This window comes from Protopterus annectens, chromosome 9.part0 (assembly GCF_019279795.1).
Source record: "Protopterus annectens isolate FY-2018-M chromosome 9.part0, PAN1.0, whole genome shotgun sequence".
NCBI classification, from domain to species: Eukaryota; Metazoa; Chordata; order Ceratodontiformes; family Protopteridae; genus Protopterus; species Protopterus annectens.
In genome coordinates, this window is record NC_056743.1 from 1,200,105,188 (window position 1) to 1,200,125,958 (window position 20,771).

A 20,771-nucleotide genomic window follows, 5' to 3' on the forward strand; every position below is an offset into this window, starting at 1 on the left:
TTCCCACTGAGTCAGTCTCAGAACCCATTTGTTTGAAAACCTGTTGTCAAAGAGAAAGAAATGGAAAATCTGACTTTTGGAAGGGATAAGAGACTGCCAGGGTGGGAGGTGGGACTAGGCCCCTTACATACTTATTCTGACTATTTTAACTGTTCTTTGTTGGGGGGAGTCCTGCTGTCTTTTAGGGAACCAACCCACCATTGTTTTTTAATGTTTGCTTACTAGCATATTTCTGAGACTGTTTGATTTGTTTTGTTTCTTGCCGCAGTTGGACAAGGGAGCAAAATAACATTTGGAAAATTTAGAGAGGGAGGGATGAAAAAAAATCTGACAGATTGTCTGTATATCAACTTAACCCTCTCATCACATTTTTGATAACCTTTGCAGCTGTGATACCAAAATCTCTATGCAAAAGTGAATTTAAAAGCTCATTTCTACATCCTCTAGGAAGTTCTGGGAATGGAGACAGGCAACCTTCTCAGCACAATACCAGTGGCAACATCACTGGATGTAGTATCTACAGTCATAAACACACTTTAAATGACTTATCTGAAAAATAAAAGAAACCACAAAACACAAAGCAGATTTTTCCTCAAAGGGAGGAACTGCAGGTAAAACATTCCTCATATTTTCACAGTTAGTCACAATAAACTTTAACATACGAGGCTGACAACTCAAAATTATAAAAGTTAAAGTTGCAGAAGCAAACACTTTTTTCCCCAAACGCAAAAATAGTTTTACCAACCTTGTCAAAAGGATTAGGATTAGAGTTAAAATGTTTTGCAGCTGCTGGATTGACTAAAGCTATAGCTGCTGGGTCATGTTTGGGAAGTGTGTGTAAGAACATAAAAGACAAAGGAACTTTATACATTCTTTTTGCCTTTTTAGGGGCTGAGTATCAGGAAAATTGCAGGCAGTGACACACATTTCCCTCAGAGCTGCTAGAACTGGGAAATGGGTAAAGGTTCTGGAAATTCCTTCTGTTACAGCTCTGGGAGACTGTCTCCAACTGAATACACTTGCACATTTTGGAAACAGTGTCAGAGAAAGTGAGATTCGGGTAACATGCTCTCCACTGAGTCTGAATCCGAATTCTGAGGGGGAAAAATGTATCTGTTCCATCACATTCCTCTCTGGATTTAATTTCTTGAATCTCTTCAGGAAAAGAGGAATCACTTTTTCTTTTACCAGAAACCACTTGATAAAGGTCAATAGCCTGCACAAGACCATGAGCTGGAGTTGATACGCTACTCCTTTCCAGTGAAACTGGAGCAGGAGAAGCTATAAGTTTAGTTTTCTGTTTCTTTTTGACAGGAAAATTAAAGCAAGCGCATTTTTAATGGAAGCAATAGATTCCTCAGATGGAGGCACAACATTCTGGTTAATTAGTGGCACTATCTCTGCCCCTTCTTGCAACACCAACAAAAGTGGTTCTCCCTTGCCCACTTAGGGGAGTTCAGTAACTGCAGTAGACATGGCTAACCCCCAGTGCATAGTGGCTGTATTTGCCACACAGAGGGATCTAGGAAAAAAGGATAGTAGTATGAGGAACCAGCTTGGCCACAGCATAGTCTCTCACCTCCATATGGGACAAATTACCAGCCTGCTCTGGTGGCAAACACCTTTAATGAATTATCACTTAAGACATAGGCAAAAATACAGTTATATAAAAGAAACCAAACCACGTGAGTAACTTCTACTGGCTAATAATTATGAATAATGATCTTTGAGATATAACACACCACAAAAGGATACCCACACCTCCAGGTTGAAACATCCAGGTGCAACTAACCATAGGCAAACTGCTTCTACAAATTGTAGCATGCTCTCAAACTCAGGAACCCCACACAGCCATATTGGGTGACTTCAACTACCCAAATATAGATGCTCACACCGAAGTATATCCCCATTGGTGAGATCTGATCGCCCCTGCCAGGAAGTGGAAACCACACCAAACGGGCGGAAGCCCTACAAATGCCTTCTATGAACACCTCCAGGACTGCATGGATCAGGCAATCCCAAATAAAACCAAGACTCTTTCAGGCCTTTTTCAGCTATCCGGACATGCTGTTTAATCTCAGCGTCTAGTCTGCAAATAGGAGAGGATCATCATGGAACTCATAATAAACAGATATGGGGACTTGCAGACATTGCATTGGAAAGGCAGTCCATACAGCCTACCTTTGACCTTGCAAGGCTTTTCGACACAATACCCCCCCATATGTCACAAGATGGGTTGCAAAACAAGGACAGACAGAACCCAGGGTTAGAGTTGCTGGCTGCTATGTCAGACAAGCCGGTCACAAGTGGTGTCCCACCAGGCTCGGTCCTTGGCCCCTATTGTTTGGCATCTACTTCTCAGAAGTACAGGCCAACATAGCAGATAGCTGTGCCAGAGCCATGGCCTGAAGTTAAGCGCCAAAAATGTATAGTCATACCTTGGCTACCATATAGGTGGAAATCCACTAAGCACAGAAAGGGTTATGGGGACCTGGGTTGACAGGTTGACAGTGGCCTTCTTTTGACACCTCACATTAAAGTGGTTAGAAAGACCTTCTACATTGCCCACCTGATCCTGATGAATCAGGATTCACATCCAGATCTAGTCATTGTGTCCCTGTACTCACTTATTAGACCAACCAATGATGGAGTAACCCCCCCCCAGGGATGATATCTCACCCGACATCTGCAGCAATTGGAGAGACCCAAAAGTTCACCAAAAAAAATAAGGGGACTCCAAAATCTGCCATATGCTGCCAGATTGAAGAAACTCCAGCTCTATTCAGTCTGCCAGAGAGGTGACATGTGCCTGACATACAAGGCCATGTCCAACCCGAATTATAAATAGGACGGCTGGAGGGATAGATTTATCACTCAGAACCTATGCTGTGGAATAAAATAAAATCCCGTCCATGTGAAGAGCACCTGCTGACTCTGACAAGTGAAAATTAAATCTAGACCTGGGAGAGGAGATAGGTTTTACCCTGGGAATCATCTCTGTGTCACTGCTGGACAGAGGCACAACAAACTAATGGGCACAGTATTTTTTCTATAAATGCCTTAGGGCAGATAGCCTAGTATAAACCTATGAACCTATGAACAAAATATCTATTGACAATTACTCAAATAAAAGCGTGTTGCCTGAACAGCACTAGACACTCCAAAATATTGTTCCTCTGTGGTCAAAACCACCACACCTCCCATGCACTGGTACATTATAATCATTTGAAGTTGCTGGTTCACAATAAAAAAGAGCTAGTTTCCTGATAGGATGAATTTGCACAGAAATGCCTCCTGCTACAATAAAATAGCTAAATTTGATACCAGTCTTCCTCATAGGATCCACCATTGTCATAGCTTAAAGCAATTAAACTGGCTTGAACTGCATAACTTACATACTAACAACTAAATACAGCACACAAACTCATTAATCATCCAGAAAAATGCCCGGCACTGCAAAACTTATTACTGCTGTAATGTCCAGCAAGGGACCTCCGTTCTAGTAATAAATTCGTATTGCTTACAAATAAGTCAAATAATGTTGCAGGAGATTCACTTTACTCCCAGTACATTGCTAAACTCTGGAATAGTATCCCTACACAAATAAAACTCTCCGCCAAACTCGATAGTTTTAACCGAATGCTTGAACAACATCTTAACCAGTGCCGGTCCTGCACATGCTCATCACAAGGTTAAGACTTTGTGTTCACTGTATGATACTCTCCAAATACATACTGTCAACATCTCAGTGAAATGAAAATACAATTTTTATACATAACTACTGCATGTACAATCCATTAAGTTGCACATGGGCTTTCTCTTTAGTAACGTCCTCCTCTGTAAAGTCTTAGAATGTATAAATGTAAATAGAAATACTAGTACCTACTCAGTGTTTAACTGGAACTTAGTATAATGCAATGTAAGTAAATGGAGCTTTTTTCCCCGGGCCTCCACTGAAAATGGGTATTACCCAGTCAGACTTTCCCGGTAAACAAAGCCAAATAAAAAAATAACACACACACTTTCTCTTTTTCTGATGTCCCTATTCTCTGGCACAGCTCTCTTTATAAAAAAAAATATATGAGCCAGGAGATGGGGGGCATGGTTTATGATTTAATTTAAAGGGTGGGTGCTCAACCCCCTCACCCTATGTTTGACACCCATGCACCTACTGCACAGGGTAAAGACCCTACACGTTAAACTGCTTATACTGAGGCATTTAGAGGTAACTTTCCTAAAACACTAAGACCTGCTACACAGGACAGTCAAAGGGTCTTCAGCAGTCACATAAACACTCAGTTTAAACATCACCCACAGCAACATATAGTAACACTATATCCAATGCCTCCACTGTTACGTCATTAAGAAGGCAAACCAGCACACAGCCAAATTTTCTGGTCACTGATAATTCTATAGTGAGGCACACCAATCCCACTCACCAGACTGAGTAAGGGCTAGGATCCATCAAGTCACACAGGCACTCAGGTCATTGAACCACAGGTACCACTATAACTCTGTCATAGTCCATTTGGGTGTTAATGATGAGACTTACCTCACTTGACTATATGAAGCGAGACATAATCGAGCTCATTGATTATATGTCTGAGGCAGGTATGAGCCTAGCACTGAGCAGCATGCTACCTTCTCCAAGGACAATGCCACGTTACCTACAGAAAATAATTTTTAATAATTGGCATAGCTTCTGTTTTCAGTCCGGGGGCGTACAACATTTGATTGCCTGGGAGGACATGGTTGACAGACCATGCTGCTTTGCGCACTTATCCCCTCTAGCCTTTCAGATATTAGCAAAGACCTTTTTCACCCCTATAGTACCTTCGTTGGTGCAGTGGTTAGCATTGTTGCCTCACAGCAAGAGGTTCTCCGGTTCGATTCTCGGCTGGAGCGCCTTCTTTGTGGAGTCTGCATGTCCTCCCTGCAGTCGAGTGACGATTAAAGACATGCAGGTAGGTGTGTGCGTGAATGGGTATGTCTTTGTTGGAGGTTGGGCGTCGGGCTGGCACCTCGGCACCATAAAAATCTACTGCCAATCATAAACAGACTGGCATTCTGCTGTGGTAACCCCTAACTGAGAAAAGCCAAAAGACATTACTAGTACCTTTTTTAGGCAATGCTAAACTGATAAATCTACTGACTTAACTGAACCTATGAAGGAATATTTGAATTTGCTGCTCAATGCTAGAAGTTTTAACAAGAAACTCCACTTCCTGCAACCTTCCTCTCCCTGGAGAGTGTAGACATCTGTGTTGTAATAAAGACATGGTTTAAAGTCACTGAGATTATCCCAGCAGTGCAAGATTATAATGCCTTTCACACCTTTAGACCAACTAGTGCACAAGAGGGAACTAAAGGTGGAGGAGTCTGTCTATATTAAAACCAGTCTCACATCCAGACAAGTTAGTGCATAACCCACTAGAACTCATACATGTGCTACTCATCACAAACAGGGTATCATACCATATCCTTACAACCTATAGGTCCTCCTGCATGTCCCAAGAAACCTATATTACCTATCTCAGTGTACAAGAGTCCCTCAGTGTTCAAACCAATATGATATTGGAATCTCAACTATTCCTCTATAGGTTTGGAATCCTACACTACTTCTAATGTACAAGTCCAGTGGTTCCTAAACTCAACATCCTGGAACAGTTGGTCCATTCTCCTACCAGGGGTACAAACATCTTTGACCTTGTAGTCCTGAATATGGGGTACCAAGGTTCCTCACCTAATGTAATATATTTCATCGTCAGATCTGACCATAAGGCAGCATTACTTGAAATAAAAATTAAATCCCGGGATCCAGCAAAACCAAAAACCTTTAGGAACTATTCCAAGGCTTACCTCTCTGTACTAAGAAACACCTTAGTTAATTCCAAGTGCCCCCAAACCCAGTAAACACTATAGCATACACTGAGCTGTTTACAAGTCTCTGTACAGCCATATTGATAGCTGTATAGAATGAGCTGTGCCCATTTGTATTAAGAATAAGACAAACTGTAATAAGGGACCTGGGGACCCAAGTAGATAGCAATCTCTCCTTTGATAATCATATTGCCAAGGTGGTTAGAAAATCCTTTTATGTGGCCCACCTAATCACAAAAGGGTTCGCATCTAGAACAAAAGAGGTTATTGTGCCCCTCTACTCATCACTTACCAGACCCATCATAGAGTACAACGCTCCATTTGGGATGTATCTTACAAGACACCTGCAACAGCTGGAAAGACCACAGAAGTACCTCACCAAGAGGATTACTGGCCTCAAACATATGCCCTATGCAGCCCGACTGAAGAACCTCCAGCTGTACTCAGTTGCATACCGCTTACTCAGAGTAATCTCTGCCTGACATACAAGGTCATGTCCAAACCAAAATTGATGGACATGCTCCACCTAAAAAAAAACAAATCTCCAAGAGCCACACACTCTAGGCATCTAAACCTCACCACAACGATAAATAGGATATGCTGGAGGGCTAGATTTCTGTCCCAGAGACTCCCCATCCCTTGGAACAGGATTCCAGTCTACATTAGGCAGAGCCGCTCACTAACACTCTTCAAGAGAAACCTTGATGAGTGGATGGGAAACAGAAAATTTACCCCGGGGATCACTGCAGTGGCTCTGCTGGACAGAGGCACAGGGAACTAATGGCTCTGCTGGACCGAGGCACAGGAAACTAATCTAAGGGGGCGGCGAAAGCCAACACATTCTGGCTAGGCTTATAGATGCCCTCAGGCAGATAGCCTAGTACTTACTTATGACAAGCCACCCTGATGGAATCAGGATATTAATCGGTTATACAACAAAAGAAAAAAAGTCTTGGTCAAGCATAGGAGGAATAAAGCTATACAAATTAAAAGCCCCCTGTCCAATCTAAACATGCAGCTAAGCGAGTTAAGTAATACTTCAAAGTCTAAATTTGAAGAAAAAAACTCAGAGGAAATGCACAACAATGCACAGAAGTTATTTTAAATGGCATCATCCACACTGAACCAGAAGCCATTGTCGACCTTTTGGCTGACAGGCTCATCAGAACCCCCCCCCCCACCAATAGTCCAAAGGAAACAACGCAGTTCTCCCAACCATTACTAGGGAATAGGTTATAAATGCACTTTAGAGTGTAGACATCTTTGCAGTAAGGAAGACATGGGCCTAATAACATCCTGGGATGTTTGATAATTAGCATGAAGCATGACCTGTCTGGTCTACTTGAATCACTTTTCAACTGGAGCCTTCAGTCTATTTTTTTGCCCAAGGAATAGAAGTTAACCTCCTGTATTCTAGTTTCCACTGTTAAAATATATACATTTAAACAGTTACAATGCTGCATGTACATTTCTGTTCTATTCCAGCAAAACACACTGTGGTTACATTTCAAACAGCAGTTTGCAAAAACATTTTCACCACACACTTCTGTACCAACAGTTTGATATACACATGGCATACAGTTCCAATACATTTGTAACATAAGCATATTGTATCTTAGGATGGCGTAGTGGTAGCATTGTTGCCTCACAGCAAGAGGTTCTCTGGTTCAATTCTTGGCTGCAGCACTGTCTGTGTGGAGTCTGCATGTCCTCCCTGCATTCATGTGGGTTTTCTCCAGGTACTCAGGTTTCCTCGCACGTTACAAAGACGTGCTTCTGGAGTGTTTCTCCCCAAGCCTCTGCTAAAAATTGTCTTAGTTCCAAGTCGGACTTTCCCGGTAAACAAAATGTTAAATAAAATAAATAATATAAATCATGTTGATATTCACAAATGGCATATCATTAACAAAATTCCAGCTAGCTGGGCTGGCAGCATCTTTGCCACAGATATAACTGAGTGCTTAGGTAACCTGAAAACTCTGGACCCATCACAGTTCGGCTTTGCTAAAGGAAGGTCATGCCTGTTAAATCTAGTGGACTGTTTAGAGATGGCCACCAAAGCATTGCATGAAGGTAAGATTGCACACAGCTCACCTCAACCTGGCCAAAGCTTTTGATACAATACCCCACTCGGGCATTACAGACAAGCTCACTAACGTAGGCATACATCCTTTGATCACACACTGGATAGCCAGCTTGCTCACTGATAGGACCCTGGAGGTTAAAATAGGTGAGGCCACCTCCACCAAGTGGCCAGTCACTAGTGGAGTCCCCTAGGGCTTGGTACTGGGCCCACTCTTTTTTGGCATCTATTTCTTTTAAATGGAAATAAATGCTAAAGGTTTATGGCTGACTATGTTTACAGATGATTGCAAGCTGGGGATTATCATAGACTCCCCTGCAGACACTAGCATTCTTCATGAAGGTGTATCTTTGACTAACAAATGGTGCCAAAGCCATTGGTCTTAAACTCAATGCTAAGAAACACATAATTGTACCCTTTGGGAAGTCAACCCACCCGGCTAATTACCATGTTGATAATACATCCCTAAGATTCGATCCAGTGGTCAAGGATCTGGGTACAGATGTAGACAATTGCCTTTCCTTTGACCACCATGAAGCCACAGTGATGAGGAAACCTTTTTATGTTGCACAATTTATAGGTAAAGGTATGGCATTTAGGTCCGAAAAGGTCATTATCCCACTGTACTCTGCCCTTATTAGACCAGTCATAGAGTACAGTGTGTACTTTGGAATGTACCTGACCAGGCATATGCAGCCCTTACAGTGACCTCAGAGGTTCCTTATGAAAATAATACAAGGCATGACAGACCTGCCTTATGCAAAGTGCCTTAAGGCTCTTTCCCTCTGCTCAGTCTCCTATAGATTGCTGAGGGATGAACTATGCCTGGCTTACAAGGCATCCACACACCCACACTTATGAATCTCCTATGCATTTGTCAGGCAAAGAGTATTAGAAATACAAGATCTAGGAACCTGAATTTTGTCTGTGATTTAAACAGAACATGCTGGAGAGACAGATATGTTACCCAGAGACTGCCCCTTTGGAACAGGCTTTCCATACATGAGAAGCTGAGTTTTGTGCCCAGTGTAAGCACAGCCTATACCAGTGGATGGGGAATAGGAAATTTATACTGGGCCTGACACCCATGTCCCTTATGGACAGAGGTAGCTTATAAATTCCTGGCCCTCAATGTCCTGTTTGGATACAGGACATCATTATTCGTTCGTGAAATGTTGGCTAGGCTTAGAAAGGCACCTCCGGGTCATTAGCCTAATAACAGTGTATGAATCTCTGAAACACTGTGAAGTAATTGGTGGAGTCATCTCAGAGCCTGATGTTTTAAGGGGCATATCCTAGAGGTCTGTCTTGGATCTACTTTGTTAAACACCAACTGCTTGAGTTTCACATACTTGCTGTCTGAGTAATGCTAAGTTTACAACCAACAGCCAATTGTAAAAGAAAGTGCTTTTTGCAGGAGGCAGTCTCCCTGTGCTACCCCCCCCCCCCAATGTAGGGGCAAGGCCGCACACTCACAGTTTGAAATATGCTGCCTCAAAATTTTCACATACTTGGAGAAAGTATATTTACAGAAACAGTTTCTTTATTCAAGCATCTTGCGCTGAAATGCACAGTTGAGCATTCAACTCCAAGCAGATACACTGCCTGCAGCTGATCATGAGGTAATTGAAAGATGGCCTACATCTTTCAAGGCCAGTCCCGCTCTTGAAAGGATTACTTCCATCCAACCTGTAGTGGGTTGCCTCTACGATGTATTTTATTTATTTATTTATTTCAGTTTGATAACCAGGGAAGACCACTGGGCCAAGAAGAGCCCGTTTTCAGTGGAGACCCTGGGAGAAAAGCTCCAAAGACAATTACAAACATACATAATGTAATATAGTCAAATTACAAACATACTTAAAGCAATGTAGTCAATTTACAACAGGCCTAGAATACGGCAAAAATTTATATGAGGTATAATACAATTGTTCAAAGAAATACAGATTAATACTCATTCAAAGAAATACAAATAATAATAGGTCATTGTTGTCAATTTTGTATACACAGAGTTAGATACATTTTCTGATGTAAGAAGATCTAACAAAGTTAACCAAGGTGCAACAGAAGACTATGCAGTGTTGGTTTAATGGGGTGTAGTAATAGACAAAGTAATGGTATGAAAAGTAGCAGGGGATGGAGCTGAGAATAGCTAGAGGGGTAGTTCTGTTAGAGAGTGGCATGGGCATGTCCATTTAGAAGAAAGGTAGGAGAACAAGAAAGATTTGAAGTTGGTGTGGTTTGGAGTGTTGAGAAAGGAAGGAGTGAGAGAGTTTCATAGTTTAGATATGGAGTATGATAGCAGGATATAGCCCGGGGGTTGTGAGGGTTTGTAGATTTGAAGGAGGTTTTGGTTTTCTGATCTGAGTGAGCATTTAGGAATGTAGGGGGCAAAGGCGGTAGAGAGAGAGGGGCAGCTGGAAAATCTCAGTCTGTGATTCAGTGTGATTTCGATAGTGCTTTGCCTCAGAGCTTTTAGCCTGATGGCAGCCAAAATTTCCATATCTTCCTATGGCAAGTTTAAACTAAGGGTTCTGCACTGAACCAACAAAATTCAGTGGTCTTTGTGTACATACTCCTCTCCAATCAGATCAGAATTTGCAAGGCATGCATGCCAGATTTACAGTGGTGGTTGCATATCTCTAGTTTTACTATGAACAGCTACTTTCACATTTTACCTTCCCACTACTGGAATGGCTGTCATCACAGGTGGGGATGTTATTCAGGATAGTCAGACCTACAGACTCCTGCATCATCTGGGACAAGACTGTTGATCACCAAAGAGCCTGTGGTCTGCTTCTCATCTTAGGACTGGTGCTATTGTTTGGCTTCTGGTGAGGGAAGAAACAAAGGGTCATTGTATCCCAGCAGTGTGAGGCTGTGGTGAGACCACCACTAGTAGTAACCAGGTAGTAGCCAGTTAGGTGAATCCCCACTATTCATTATTCTTGACAAAGCTAATTATTTCTTTTCAGTAAGTACTGCTTGATTAGCTGCTGTCTAACCTAACTTCAGAAGATCTCCCTAAATACTTAATCCATAAAGTTCTCCAATACCTAGTTGCACTTAAGAGCAACTAGTTTGCAGTGACAAGCACTGCCCCCAGAGCTACAAACCAGATAATACTGACATTATTTTATATTCCCACCACAGCCACCTAATCATCTGGCACCCATGTCCCTTATGGATAAAGGTAGCTTATAAATGCCTGGCCCTTAATGCCCTACATGGATATAGGGCATTATTATTCTTTCAAGAAAACTTGGCTAGGCTTAGAAAGCCCACCCCTCGAATCATTAGCCTAGTAACAGGGACGCCAGAAGCTGTTGAAGACTATGGGGACGGAGGGTGAGAAGGGCACTTAGTGATCTAAAAAGGGCAATTTTGTAACTATTTACTACCACAACATAGGTTCACTTGAAGGACACTTTAAGCTTAGCCAATTCCCTTTTGGTGCTTGAATTAACATTTTCTGATTGGTCTTCCCTATCCCATGGCTGATAATTGTATATTAGCCCTAGTAAGAATAACTGTGATCATACCATAGATAATTTGGAGGGGACCCATGTAAGGGATGCAACATTTAGGAACTGCCTCTGTCCATTAGTGGCATGAGGGGCAATCCTGGAATACATTTTCTATTGCCCATCCTTAGATCCAAGTTGCATTTGAATATGGACAGGGATGAACTTTGTTTTATTTTTATGGATAGTCTGTTCTTTCTGGAACAGTGGTAGCCTCTGTGATGTATATCCATCTCTCCACAACATTCAGGTTAGATAACTGGACTGAGTATTTCTGATGTCATTTGACTTGCTGATGTTCAGTAGGCCCATCTTTATTGGGTCGGAGGATGCCTTGTATGCCAGACATGTGACCTCTATAACATGGAGGTTCTATGTATAAAATGAATGCCTGGCATAGGTTCACAGCTAAGTACTAGGCTACCTGCCCTTTGTGAACCATTTTAAGCTTAGTCAGTTTTCATTGGTGAGGATCAAACTCTGTATTTCTTTTCTGTGAGGTAAACTCCTTAACCATCATGCTAACCACAAACCTCAGAGCTTGTCTGCAATTTTAGCCCATGACATTTTACACTCTAAGCAAGAATCATACCCCTACACCAACAACAGAATCTGTGTTTAATAGCACAGTGAATAATGATATAGGCATCACCCTGTTTGCTAAGCAGTGCCAGCATAAATATAGTGATATGTGAAGCAGACACCTACCATCTAAACTGCCTCTACCCGTGAGAATAACAGCTTAGCAGAGGCAGTCTCCTCATTACAGAAACAGTTTTATTTTCTCGGAGCCATACTACAGCAGTCCTGAAAAGTAAAGTACACATCTTTCTGCTATCATAGATATTTTGCGCCCCTTACTACATTATTTCTATTTTAAGGTGGAGGAACAAATAGTGGGAAGTAGGATATCCTGCAGGAGGAGGAAGCCAAACTTTCCAGACTTGGTGGGGGAGATGTTTTTTGTTGCTATTGCTCTTATTACTGTAGTTGTATGAAGCCTGTTTGCCACAGCACTATACCTTTATTTATTTATTAAGTTAGTTATCTGTTTATCTAAAATTTATTGCATTTTACTACTTTATCAATTATCATGCCACCACTGCCAAGTTGTTCATTGGTTTTGCACACACATGCACATCATAAATGGAGCATCAACAGCATAAATGGAGCACCAGCATCATAAACAGCATAAATGGAGCACCAGCATCATAAACGGAGCACTGAGCTCCCTCTTATTAGTTTCCCTTTTGGGGTGCGTAAACCAGAAACCAATAATCAAGTTTTCAAATTAGGGGCACCTTTTTATTTTTTTTTTTAACATACCAATACTACTATTTTGACCTCAAAAAACGTATAACCTAATATGAACTTTTCCTCAAAAATAAAGTAATAAATAATAATCACCTACTTTAAGCTAAAACATTCAGTTAAGAAAACAAATCAAGGATATTCCTGAAAAGGGCAACAGTTGAAGGGTGCTCATAACTTAAGTCAGGATGTTCATCTTCACAAACAGCCAATTACCACATGGCTTGCAAACGCCCTAATCAGAAGTTTCTAAACACTAATCTGCAGCGCTCAGTTTGCAGACACTAAAAACAGGTAACCAGAAAAATATTTCATATACTTCCACAGTGAAAGGGTAAATCAAGCTTGAAAAAAAATCAAGGATATTCCTGAAAATAACAGTTTTAGTTGCAAATATGATTTCTTAACTGTTGTACGTAAGATGTATAAACTCACTGTGGAGCTTTTCTCCCCGGGTCTCCACTGAAAATGAGCCAGACGCTCAGTTGGACTAACCCGATCAGCAAATGTAAAATAAATAAAATGTAGTAACCTGCCTTAAAAATATTAGAGACATCATGTGCAGGGGAAACGGGTAATGCTGACATATGGTCCAGTGACTGTGTGGATCATATAATTTAAGAAATATGCTCTTCTGGTAATATATAGCTATCTGAAATATAAATGCATGAAAATATGAATCTTCCAGCCTCTCTCAGTTACGCAACCCAAAAGGAAAACTAATAAAAGGGAGCTGCTTGCTTAAAGGAGAGTACTGTTCATTAATTCTTTTAATGGGAACAAGAAATGTTCAAGAACAGTCATTAAACTCTCCCTAGCAAGGTGGCTGAAACATTTTAAGAGACAACAACCTTCACTTGATCACTTCACCTTCACAGTGCCACTGAAATCATTTACTAAGCGTTACCAACCAACTATACCACACTCGTCAACAACCCAACAGCTACTCACCAGACTTCCATCTTTTCAGAAAACTGAGATTAAAACAGAATAACAATAATTCTAAAGCCTGGATTTGTACAAACTTCATTCTACGCTAAGCTTAACAAACCTGCTAAATACAATGACAAACACTAAACCTGTATAAGATGTGAACACTGTTAAAAGCTTTTCCCTCCTCTATTCAACCGCGCCATCTCTCAACTTTCCTATACCTCTAAACCATTTAGGACAAGAAATCTTGACACAAATCAGTATAAAATGCAGGGACTAATGCCTCACTAGCAGCATAAACGGAGCACCAGCAGCATAAATTGCATAAACGGAGTGCCAGTAACATAAAAACAAAAGTAAACTGAATATAGGGAAAAGACCCAGGAAAGTACATGTTTGGAAAATGTAATGCATTTTTCGATCAAAGGTGCATTAAAGTATATATTCATAGCAAAAGTAGAATTCATCTGGATCTCTAATGTTACAACAGATTTAAATATAGAAGTAATTCCACAGCAATGTAGTTTCAATGAATATTCAGCAGCTAAGGTGCCATCACTAACATGAAATATTAAAGATGCAATTATTTTTATTTCCATTTATTAGAAATATCTTTTACAGCTTAATATGATTTATTCATAGGCTGTCTGAATCTAATCTTTTAATAGCAGCTATGCATAAATAGAGCATCATCAGCCACAGCATAAAGCACAATCTTAAGCTTACCGTTGGTGTTGTCTGGCAGCAATGATGTGATCAGGGCCTCAGGCAGACCTCGCAATTTTGTATTTAAAATTCATGTTAGTGTGCGCACACATGTATAAGCTGTGTTGTTACAGGTCTTCCAGCTGTAAAAGTGGGAAGGCTCCTCTCCCCCCTCGCTCTATGGTTCTGGCGCCCATGCCTAGTAACAATCTAGGAATTTATGTCTGTAACGGACACAGGCAGCTTATAAATGTTTCATCTCCCATGCTCCTGCTTACAGTCATCAAGGGTACCAGTACTTTTCATAGATTTGGGATGCATGGCTAGGCTTAGAAAGTCCCTAGTAGTTGTTATCCTAGTACACACCTATCAACCCCATTGACTCATTTGTCTGGCAAGTCTCCCCCAGAGCTTCATTTTATGTGGTTACCCTCATGGTTATTCCACTTCTGTTGATTGTCAGGGGCATTGTGTACTCTCAAAAGATCATACAGATGTTCATATTGATCACTTTTGCAATAGCTGTAGCTATATGGGTTATATCCTGCCAAGGATATAGTAGCCATCTCGCTTCCAAAGCTTGAGGGCCCATTTCACTCACCCAAACTGGCAAGCAGCTTGAGCTGAGCTTAGTAAAAGACAAGTTTGGGTGCAAAGCCCTTCATAGCTTTACTACCACCAAAGAGTACAGTCTTATGAGGCTTTTGAGGATTGAGGATCGGCTTTTTCTGTTCTTTTGCTGGGCAAATAAGTTCCCTTTGGGGGAAAAAACTTCCATGTTCTTAAATTTTTGTTAATGTTCTACTGCTTTTAGGAAACTTATTTTAAAGCTATGAGTTTTTTTATTTAACGGACTGTTTCAAGACTGTAATTCTTTTAAAGGGAGCACTTATTTCTTTGTGTCAATTTAACAGTACTGTAAACTAAATGTAAACATATTTTCTGTGGAGAAATTGTGATTATTTTTCCATCGTGGGGCTGCCATAGTGTTTTAAAATGCTTTTTACTGTAGTTTAATCAGCATTTGCTGCTTGTCTTCCCTGGTGTAGAGCAATATGTGTGTATATACCTTTAAGAAGCTATCCAAGTACTTACACAAGTGTATAAATACTGAGCACATGCAAGTCTGACTGTCATTTTATAGTTAATTATAAGGGCCATATTTTCAGTGTGTTTGTGTATACTTTGTGGGTATGGCAGATGGATTTTGAAAACCCAGTGCATTTGTGTTTGACAGCAATATTGCTAAAAACAAAGAGTGTTTGAGCAAGAGTATGACATTTTCATACAGGCTGCATTTTCTGATAAAGATGACTGTACAAAGTCATTTATTCTACTTAATTTAGCTGGGTCAGAAGCCATTGAAAGGGAGCATTCATTTGTGTATGCACCTGCTATCTATACAGGAGAGGGGGAAAACAGTCATATTGTTGTACCAACTGAGTCAAGTGAGACCCAGAGTGCTTAAAACATAAATTTAGAGAAATGTGCAACCACCAGACAAATGTTACAATGGAAGAGTACTTATTATACAAGGGATCAAAAGTCTGGTGAAACTTTTACAGCAAATATAACTGACCTGAGAAATAAGGCTAAAACGTGCAAATCTGGTGACTTAAGGAATGAGTTGATAAAGGACATACTTGTGTGTTGCATAAAAAATTATGCTGCGAGAAAGATTTTGCTTCATGACAGTGATTTAACTTTGAATAAGGCCATTGAAATTTGTCAGATATACAAGCTCTCAGAAAAGCATTCAAATATGCTTACAAATGAGAATAGCTCTAGAAGGCACAGTGATAAAGCTCATGTTGATAGTATTGCAGCATGTCATTAAAAGAAACAGGTCCAAGCACATGGCAGCAACTGTAGCTCCTGCAGCACTCACTAGTAAACCCCAGAACTTTCTAGCAAATTCCAGACTTTGCACAGTCTCAGTGAAGCATAAGAGTGAGTCAGCAAGCTCAAAACAAGGGCCCCCACCCAGTTTCATTGTCAACTGTCGTAATTGTGGTAGAAGCCATGAATCTAGAAGGAAGAAATGCTTAGCTTTTGGTCAGCAATACCGCAAATGCAATAAATGGACTCATTTCAAAAGATTTTGTAAATCAAAAGGCCCACATTCTTTTATTAAGAGGGAACATTTTAAGAAACAAGTTGATCAGTTAGATAGTGGCAGTTCTACTCTTTGTGTCAATGGTGTGTCAGTGCTACATGAACTGTCAATTTGGTAGATTTAAGGGCAAAGAATGAAGTATTTTGTACTGTTCGAATAAATGGCAAACCCATAGAGCTCAAAGTTGACACAGGTTCTAAATGCAGTGTTATATCTGCAGAAACGTTTGCTTGTATGTAAAGTGAAAGGGAAATTCAAACTGAAGGTTCAGTAGTGCTTCATGTTACTCTGCTGGAAGAAGCTACAACTTATTATTCTGTGTGGTCAAGAGGCACGTCCAGTCATTATTAGGGCTCAGAGACAGTTTGAAAAGTCCACCTTGTTAGCTTAAAAGACCACTACTCTAATTTTGCCCAGCACATTTTTCTACCTATGATGATCTTTTCCAAGACAAACAAGGCAAACTTCCAGTTGTGTATTCCATGAAGTTAGACCCAGAGGTCAGTCCAGTTATCAGGCCAGCATGTAAAGTTCTAATAGCCATGCAGGACAGAGTTAAAGCCGAGTTAGATAAAATGGTGTGACAAGGTGTGATTTGTCCATTTGAAACTCCAACTGAATGGGTATCTTCTATGGTGGTAACTCATAAGAAAAACTCAGATGACATCAGAATATGTATTGATCCACAAGATTTGAGCAAAGCACTTAAAAGACCTCATCAGCCAATCAACACAGTCGAGGAAGTCGCAGCATTGATGCCAAATACCACTATTTTTTCTGTCTTAGATGTAAAAAGTTCATTTTAGCAAATTCAGCTTGACAAAAAATCCTCATTGCTCACTACTTTCAGTACTCTGGAAGGTACAGATTTTTGAGAATGCCATTTGGGATAAATTCTGCAAGTGAAGTCTTTCAGCGTGCAATGGAGCAAATTTATTTTGGGTATCCTTATGCTATTATAGTAGACAACATACTAGTAGGAGGTCACGATAAAGTAGAACATGACAGAAACCTCAGAAAAGTCTAGAAAGGGTACATCAAGTGACTCTTAAGCTCAATCCACACAAATGCAAATTCAGGCTACAAGAAGTTACTTATGTTGCTCATTAATTTATGAGCACAGGCCTATGACCAGACCCTTCAAAGCAAACAGTCATTTTCCAGATGCCAGCTCCAGACAATGTTCAGGTCTTGCAATGTTTTCTTGGCATGGTCAACTACCTAGGCAAGTTCATTCCAGACTTCAGCCAACTTTCAGTACCACTTAGAGAGCTGACACGTAAAGATGTGTCCTGGTCTTGGTTAAAACAAACACCAAAGAGCACTTGATGTCCTGAAACAGAGAATTGCAAGTCCACCAACTCTGACATACTATGATGTTCACAAGCCAGTTGCACTTTCCTGTGATGCTTCATAATTTGGTCTTGGCACAGTCATTTTACAAGAGGATCAACCTGTTGCCTATGCATTGAGAACTCTTACCCAAACTGAGATGCAGTATGCCCAGATAGAGAAAGAGCTTTTGGTAGTTGTCCAAAAAGTTAATGGATATCCAAGAGCTTTTGGTAGTTGTGTTTGCATGTTCGAAGTTCCATGATTATGTTTATGGTAGACCTATCCAGGTCAAAACAGACCACCAACCATTAGTCACTATCCTGAAAAAGCCAATTCATTTAGCTCCAGCCAGACTGCAATGCATGATGCTGAGATTGCAAAAGTGCAATTTCAATCTTGTCTACAGGAAAGACAAACTTCTTTATCTTGCTGCTACATTATCCAGTTTGCCCAGAAACACCACAGAACAGCACAAGAATGACAATCTTGGTTTTGAAGTCATGAAGGGAGAAATTTTTCTTCCACACGTCTTGATGAGTTGAGAGATCACACAGCCGCAGATCTAGTTTTACAAAGGCTTAACCATTTTATCAGTCAAGGGCACCGTCAGAGCAATCTAATTTTCCTCAAGAAGTGCAACTTTATTTTCCATACAGAGATGAGATTTTGTCTGACAAAGGTATAATAATGAAAGGTCCAAAAGTAATGAATTGTTCCAAAGTGCTTGCAAAATGACACCATTACTCTCTTGCATCATGGTCACCCAGGAATCAAATCTACCAAAAGAAGGGTGAGAGGACTGTATTTTGGCCTTCTATGTCACAAGACATTGAGACAGCACTTTTATCTTGTTCAGTGTGTAATAGTACAAAGCCTCATCAACAGAAGGAACCACTTCCGCTTAATCAGATTCAGGAACTACCTTGGTCAACAGTCGCCACTGATATCTTCGAGTGGAATGGTCAACATTATTTGGTGATAGTAGACTCTTACTCCAGTTGGTTTGAGATTGACCTACTTCCAAACCTAGCACCCAGTACTGTCATTACTAAGATGAAGCATCATTTTGCTGTTCATGGAAGTCTGCACAAAGTTATTTTCTGAAAATGGCACACATTTTACAAGATAACAGTTCAAAATATTTGCTGAAGAATGGGACTTTACTCATGTCACAAGTAGTCCAGAGTACCCGCAGTCAACTGATTTGGCAGAGCCTGCAATGCAATGTGCAAAAGAGTTAATTGAGAAGTCAAAATGAGATAATAGTTATGTTTTCCTGAATCTCTTGAATCTCAGAAATATTCCTTGTGATAAACATCTTGGTTCACTTGCTCAGAGACTTCTGTTGAGAGAAACCAGAACCACATTACCAATCAGTAGTCAATTGTTGGTTCCATGTGTCAAGAACAACAGGTTAGTGAAAGCCAATCTGTTGAAGAAGCACCTATCCCAGAAGTCTTGCTACAATAAGACCAGTAAACTGCTCAATCCACTACAAGGAGAAGTGGTAAGGATGCAAATGTTCAGATGTTATGATCAGATTGGTGTTGTGAAAAATATTGGTCCAGAGCTGAGATCGTACCTTGTGGAATCAGAAAGAGTAGTCATTAGGTGGAATAGATACATTTGAGACCAGTATCTGAGCCTATACTTCAACAGATAGCCTGTGAGAAAGACTCTAACTCAGAGTGAGTTGTCTGGTGTTCCGATTCCAGAGGACATTCCTGCTCCTATGATGAATCCAGACGTTCCTGATATGAGTTGTGCACTGCAGACTGTCTTTGTTGTTAAATTTAGTCCCAACTGTTATGTTACGAGATATGGTCGAATCTCTAAACCGTGTAGCAGATATGAAGCAACTTGGACATGAACATTGTGTTTTGTTTCCAGTGTACATAGTAATGCATGTCTAGTGTTAATATTGTTTTGCATAAGGGGCAATCTTTTTCAGAGGGGAAGGATGTAGATTAATATGTGTGTGTATACCTTTAAGAAGCTATCCAAGGGCTGGCACAAGTGTATAAATACTGAGCACGTGCAAGTCTGACTGCCATTTTGTAGTTAACTGTTGAGATGTAAGCATGTATGTATGTAAGCTCTGTCTGTTAACTAGTTTGTTCATATTTAATGATGCTGCTATCCATCCTGATGTGTTTGTATGTATAAAAGTATCTGAATAAAACCCCAAGCCTTCTTGTTTTATGTATTAGACATGAACACGTGACACCTGGGAAAGAGGCACCATTTTTGGCATGACCATGGGACAGACTACTGGTCCCATGGTCAGTTCTTCTAGCCACAAAAAGAAAAAGTTAAGCAAACAGCCTTTGACACCACAGCAGGCTAGCAATTTGGCTCAGCTGCAGGTGAGTGACTCTTCAGTGGCTATTTGTTGTACCTAAGGCAAGTCATCTTTTACCCTGGATCTCTCAGCTGGATCACATATAGCCAGGGTGGACCAGGGATTTGCCACGTCCTCTGTGTTTTTTTGGAGTCCCCTCAGTGGCTAAGGGAGAGCCACTCTTGTCGGTCCTGGGAGAGGGAACAGGGAAGGTTTCCCTGTTGTGTCAGAATGCTGTACCCATCCCTGAGAAAGCAGCTGCTGCCATTAGTAATATGGTTGGCAGATTTTTCCTGTCAGAAAGAAATAGAAAACCAAGTATATATATATATATATATATATATATATATTCCTCTGCAAATTTCTTTTGACAGGAGTATTTTAATGGGACTGGCTCAGGGGTTAATTCAGGCTATTGATCCTTCTTGTAAAGTAGTTTCTTGTAAAGGAAAAGAGGAATTCCTCTTCTCCTGAAGAGAGTTATGATTCAGAATTTAAACAGGAAAATGCAAGGGTGGATTCAGAGTTTTGTACTCAGATTTC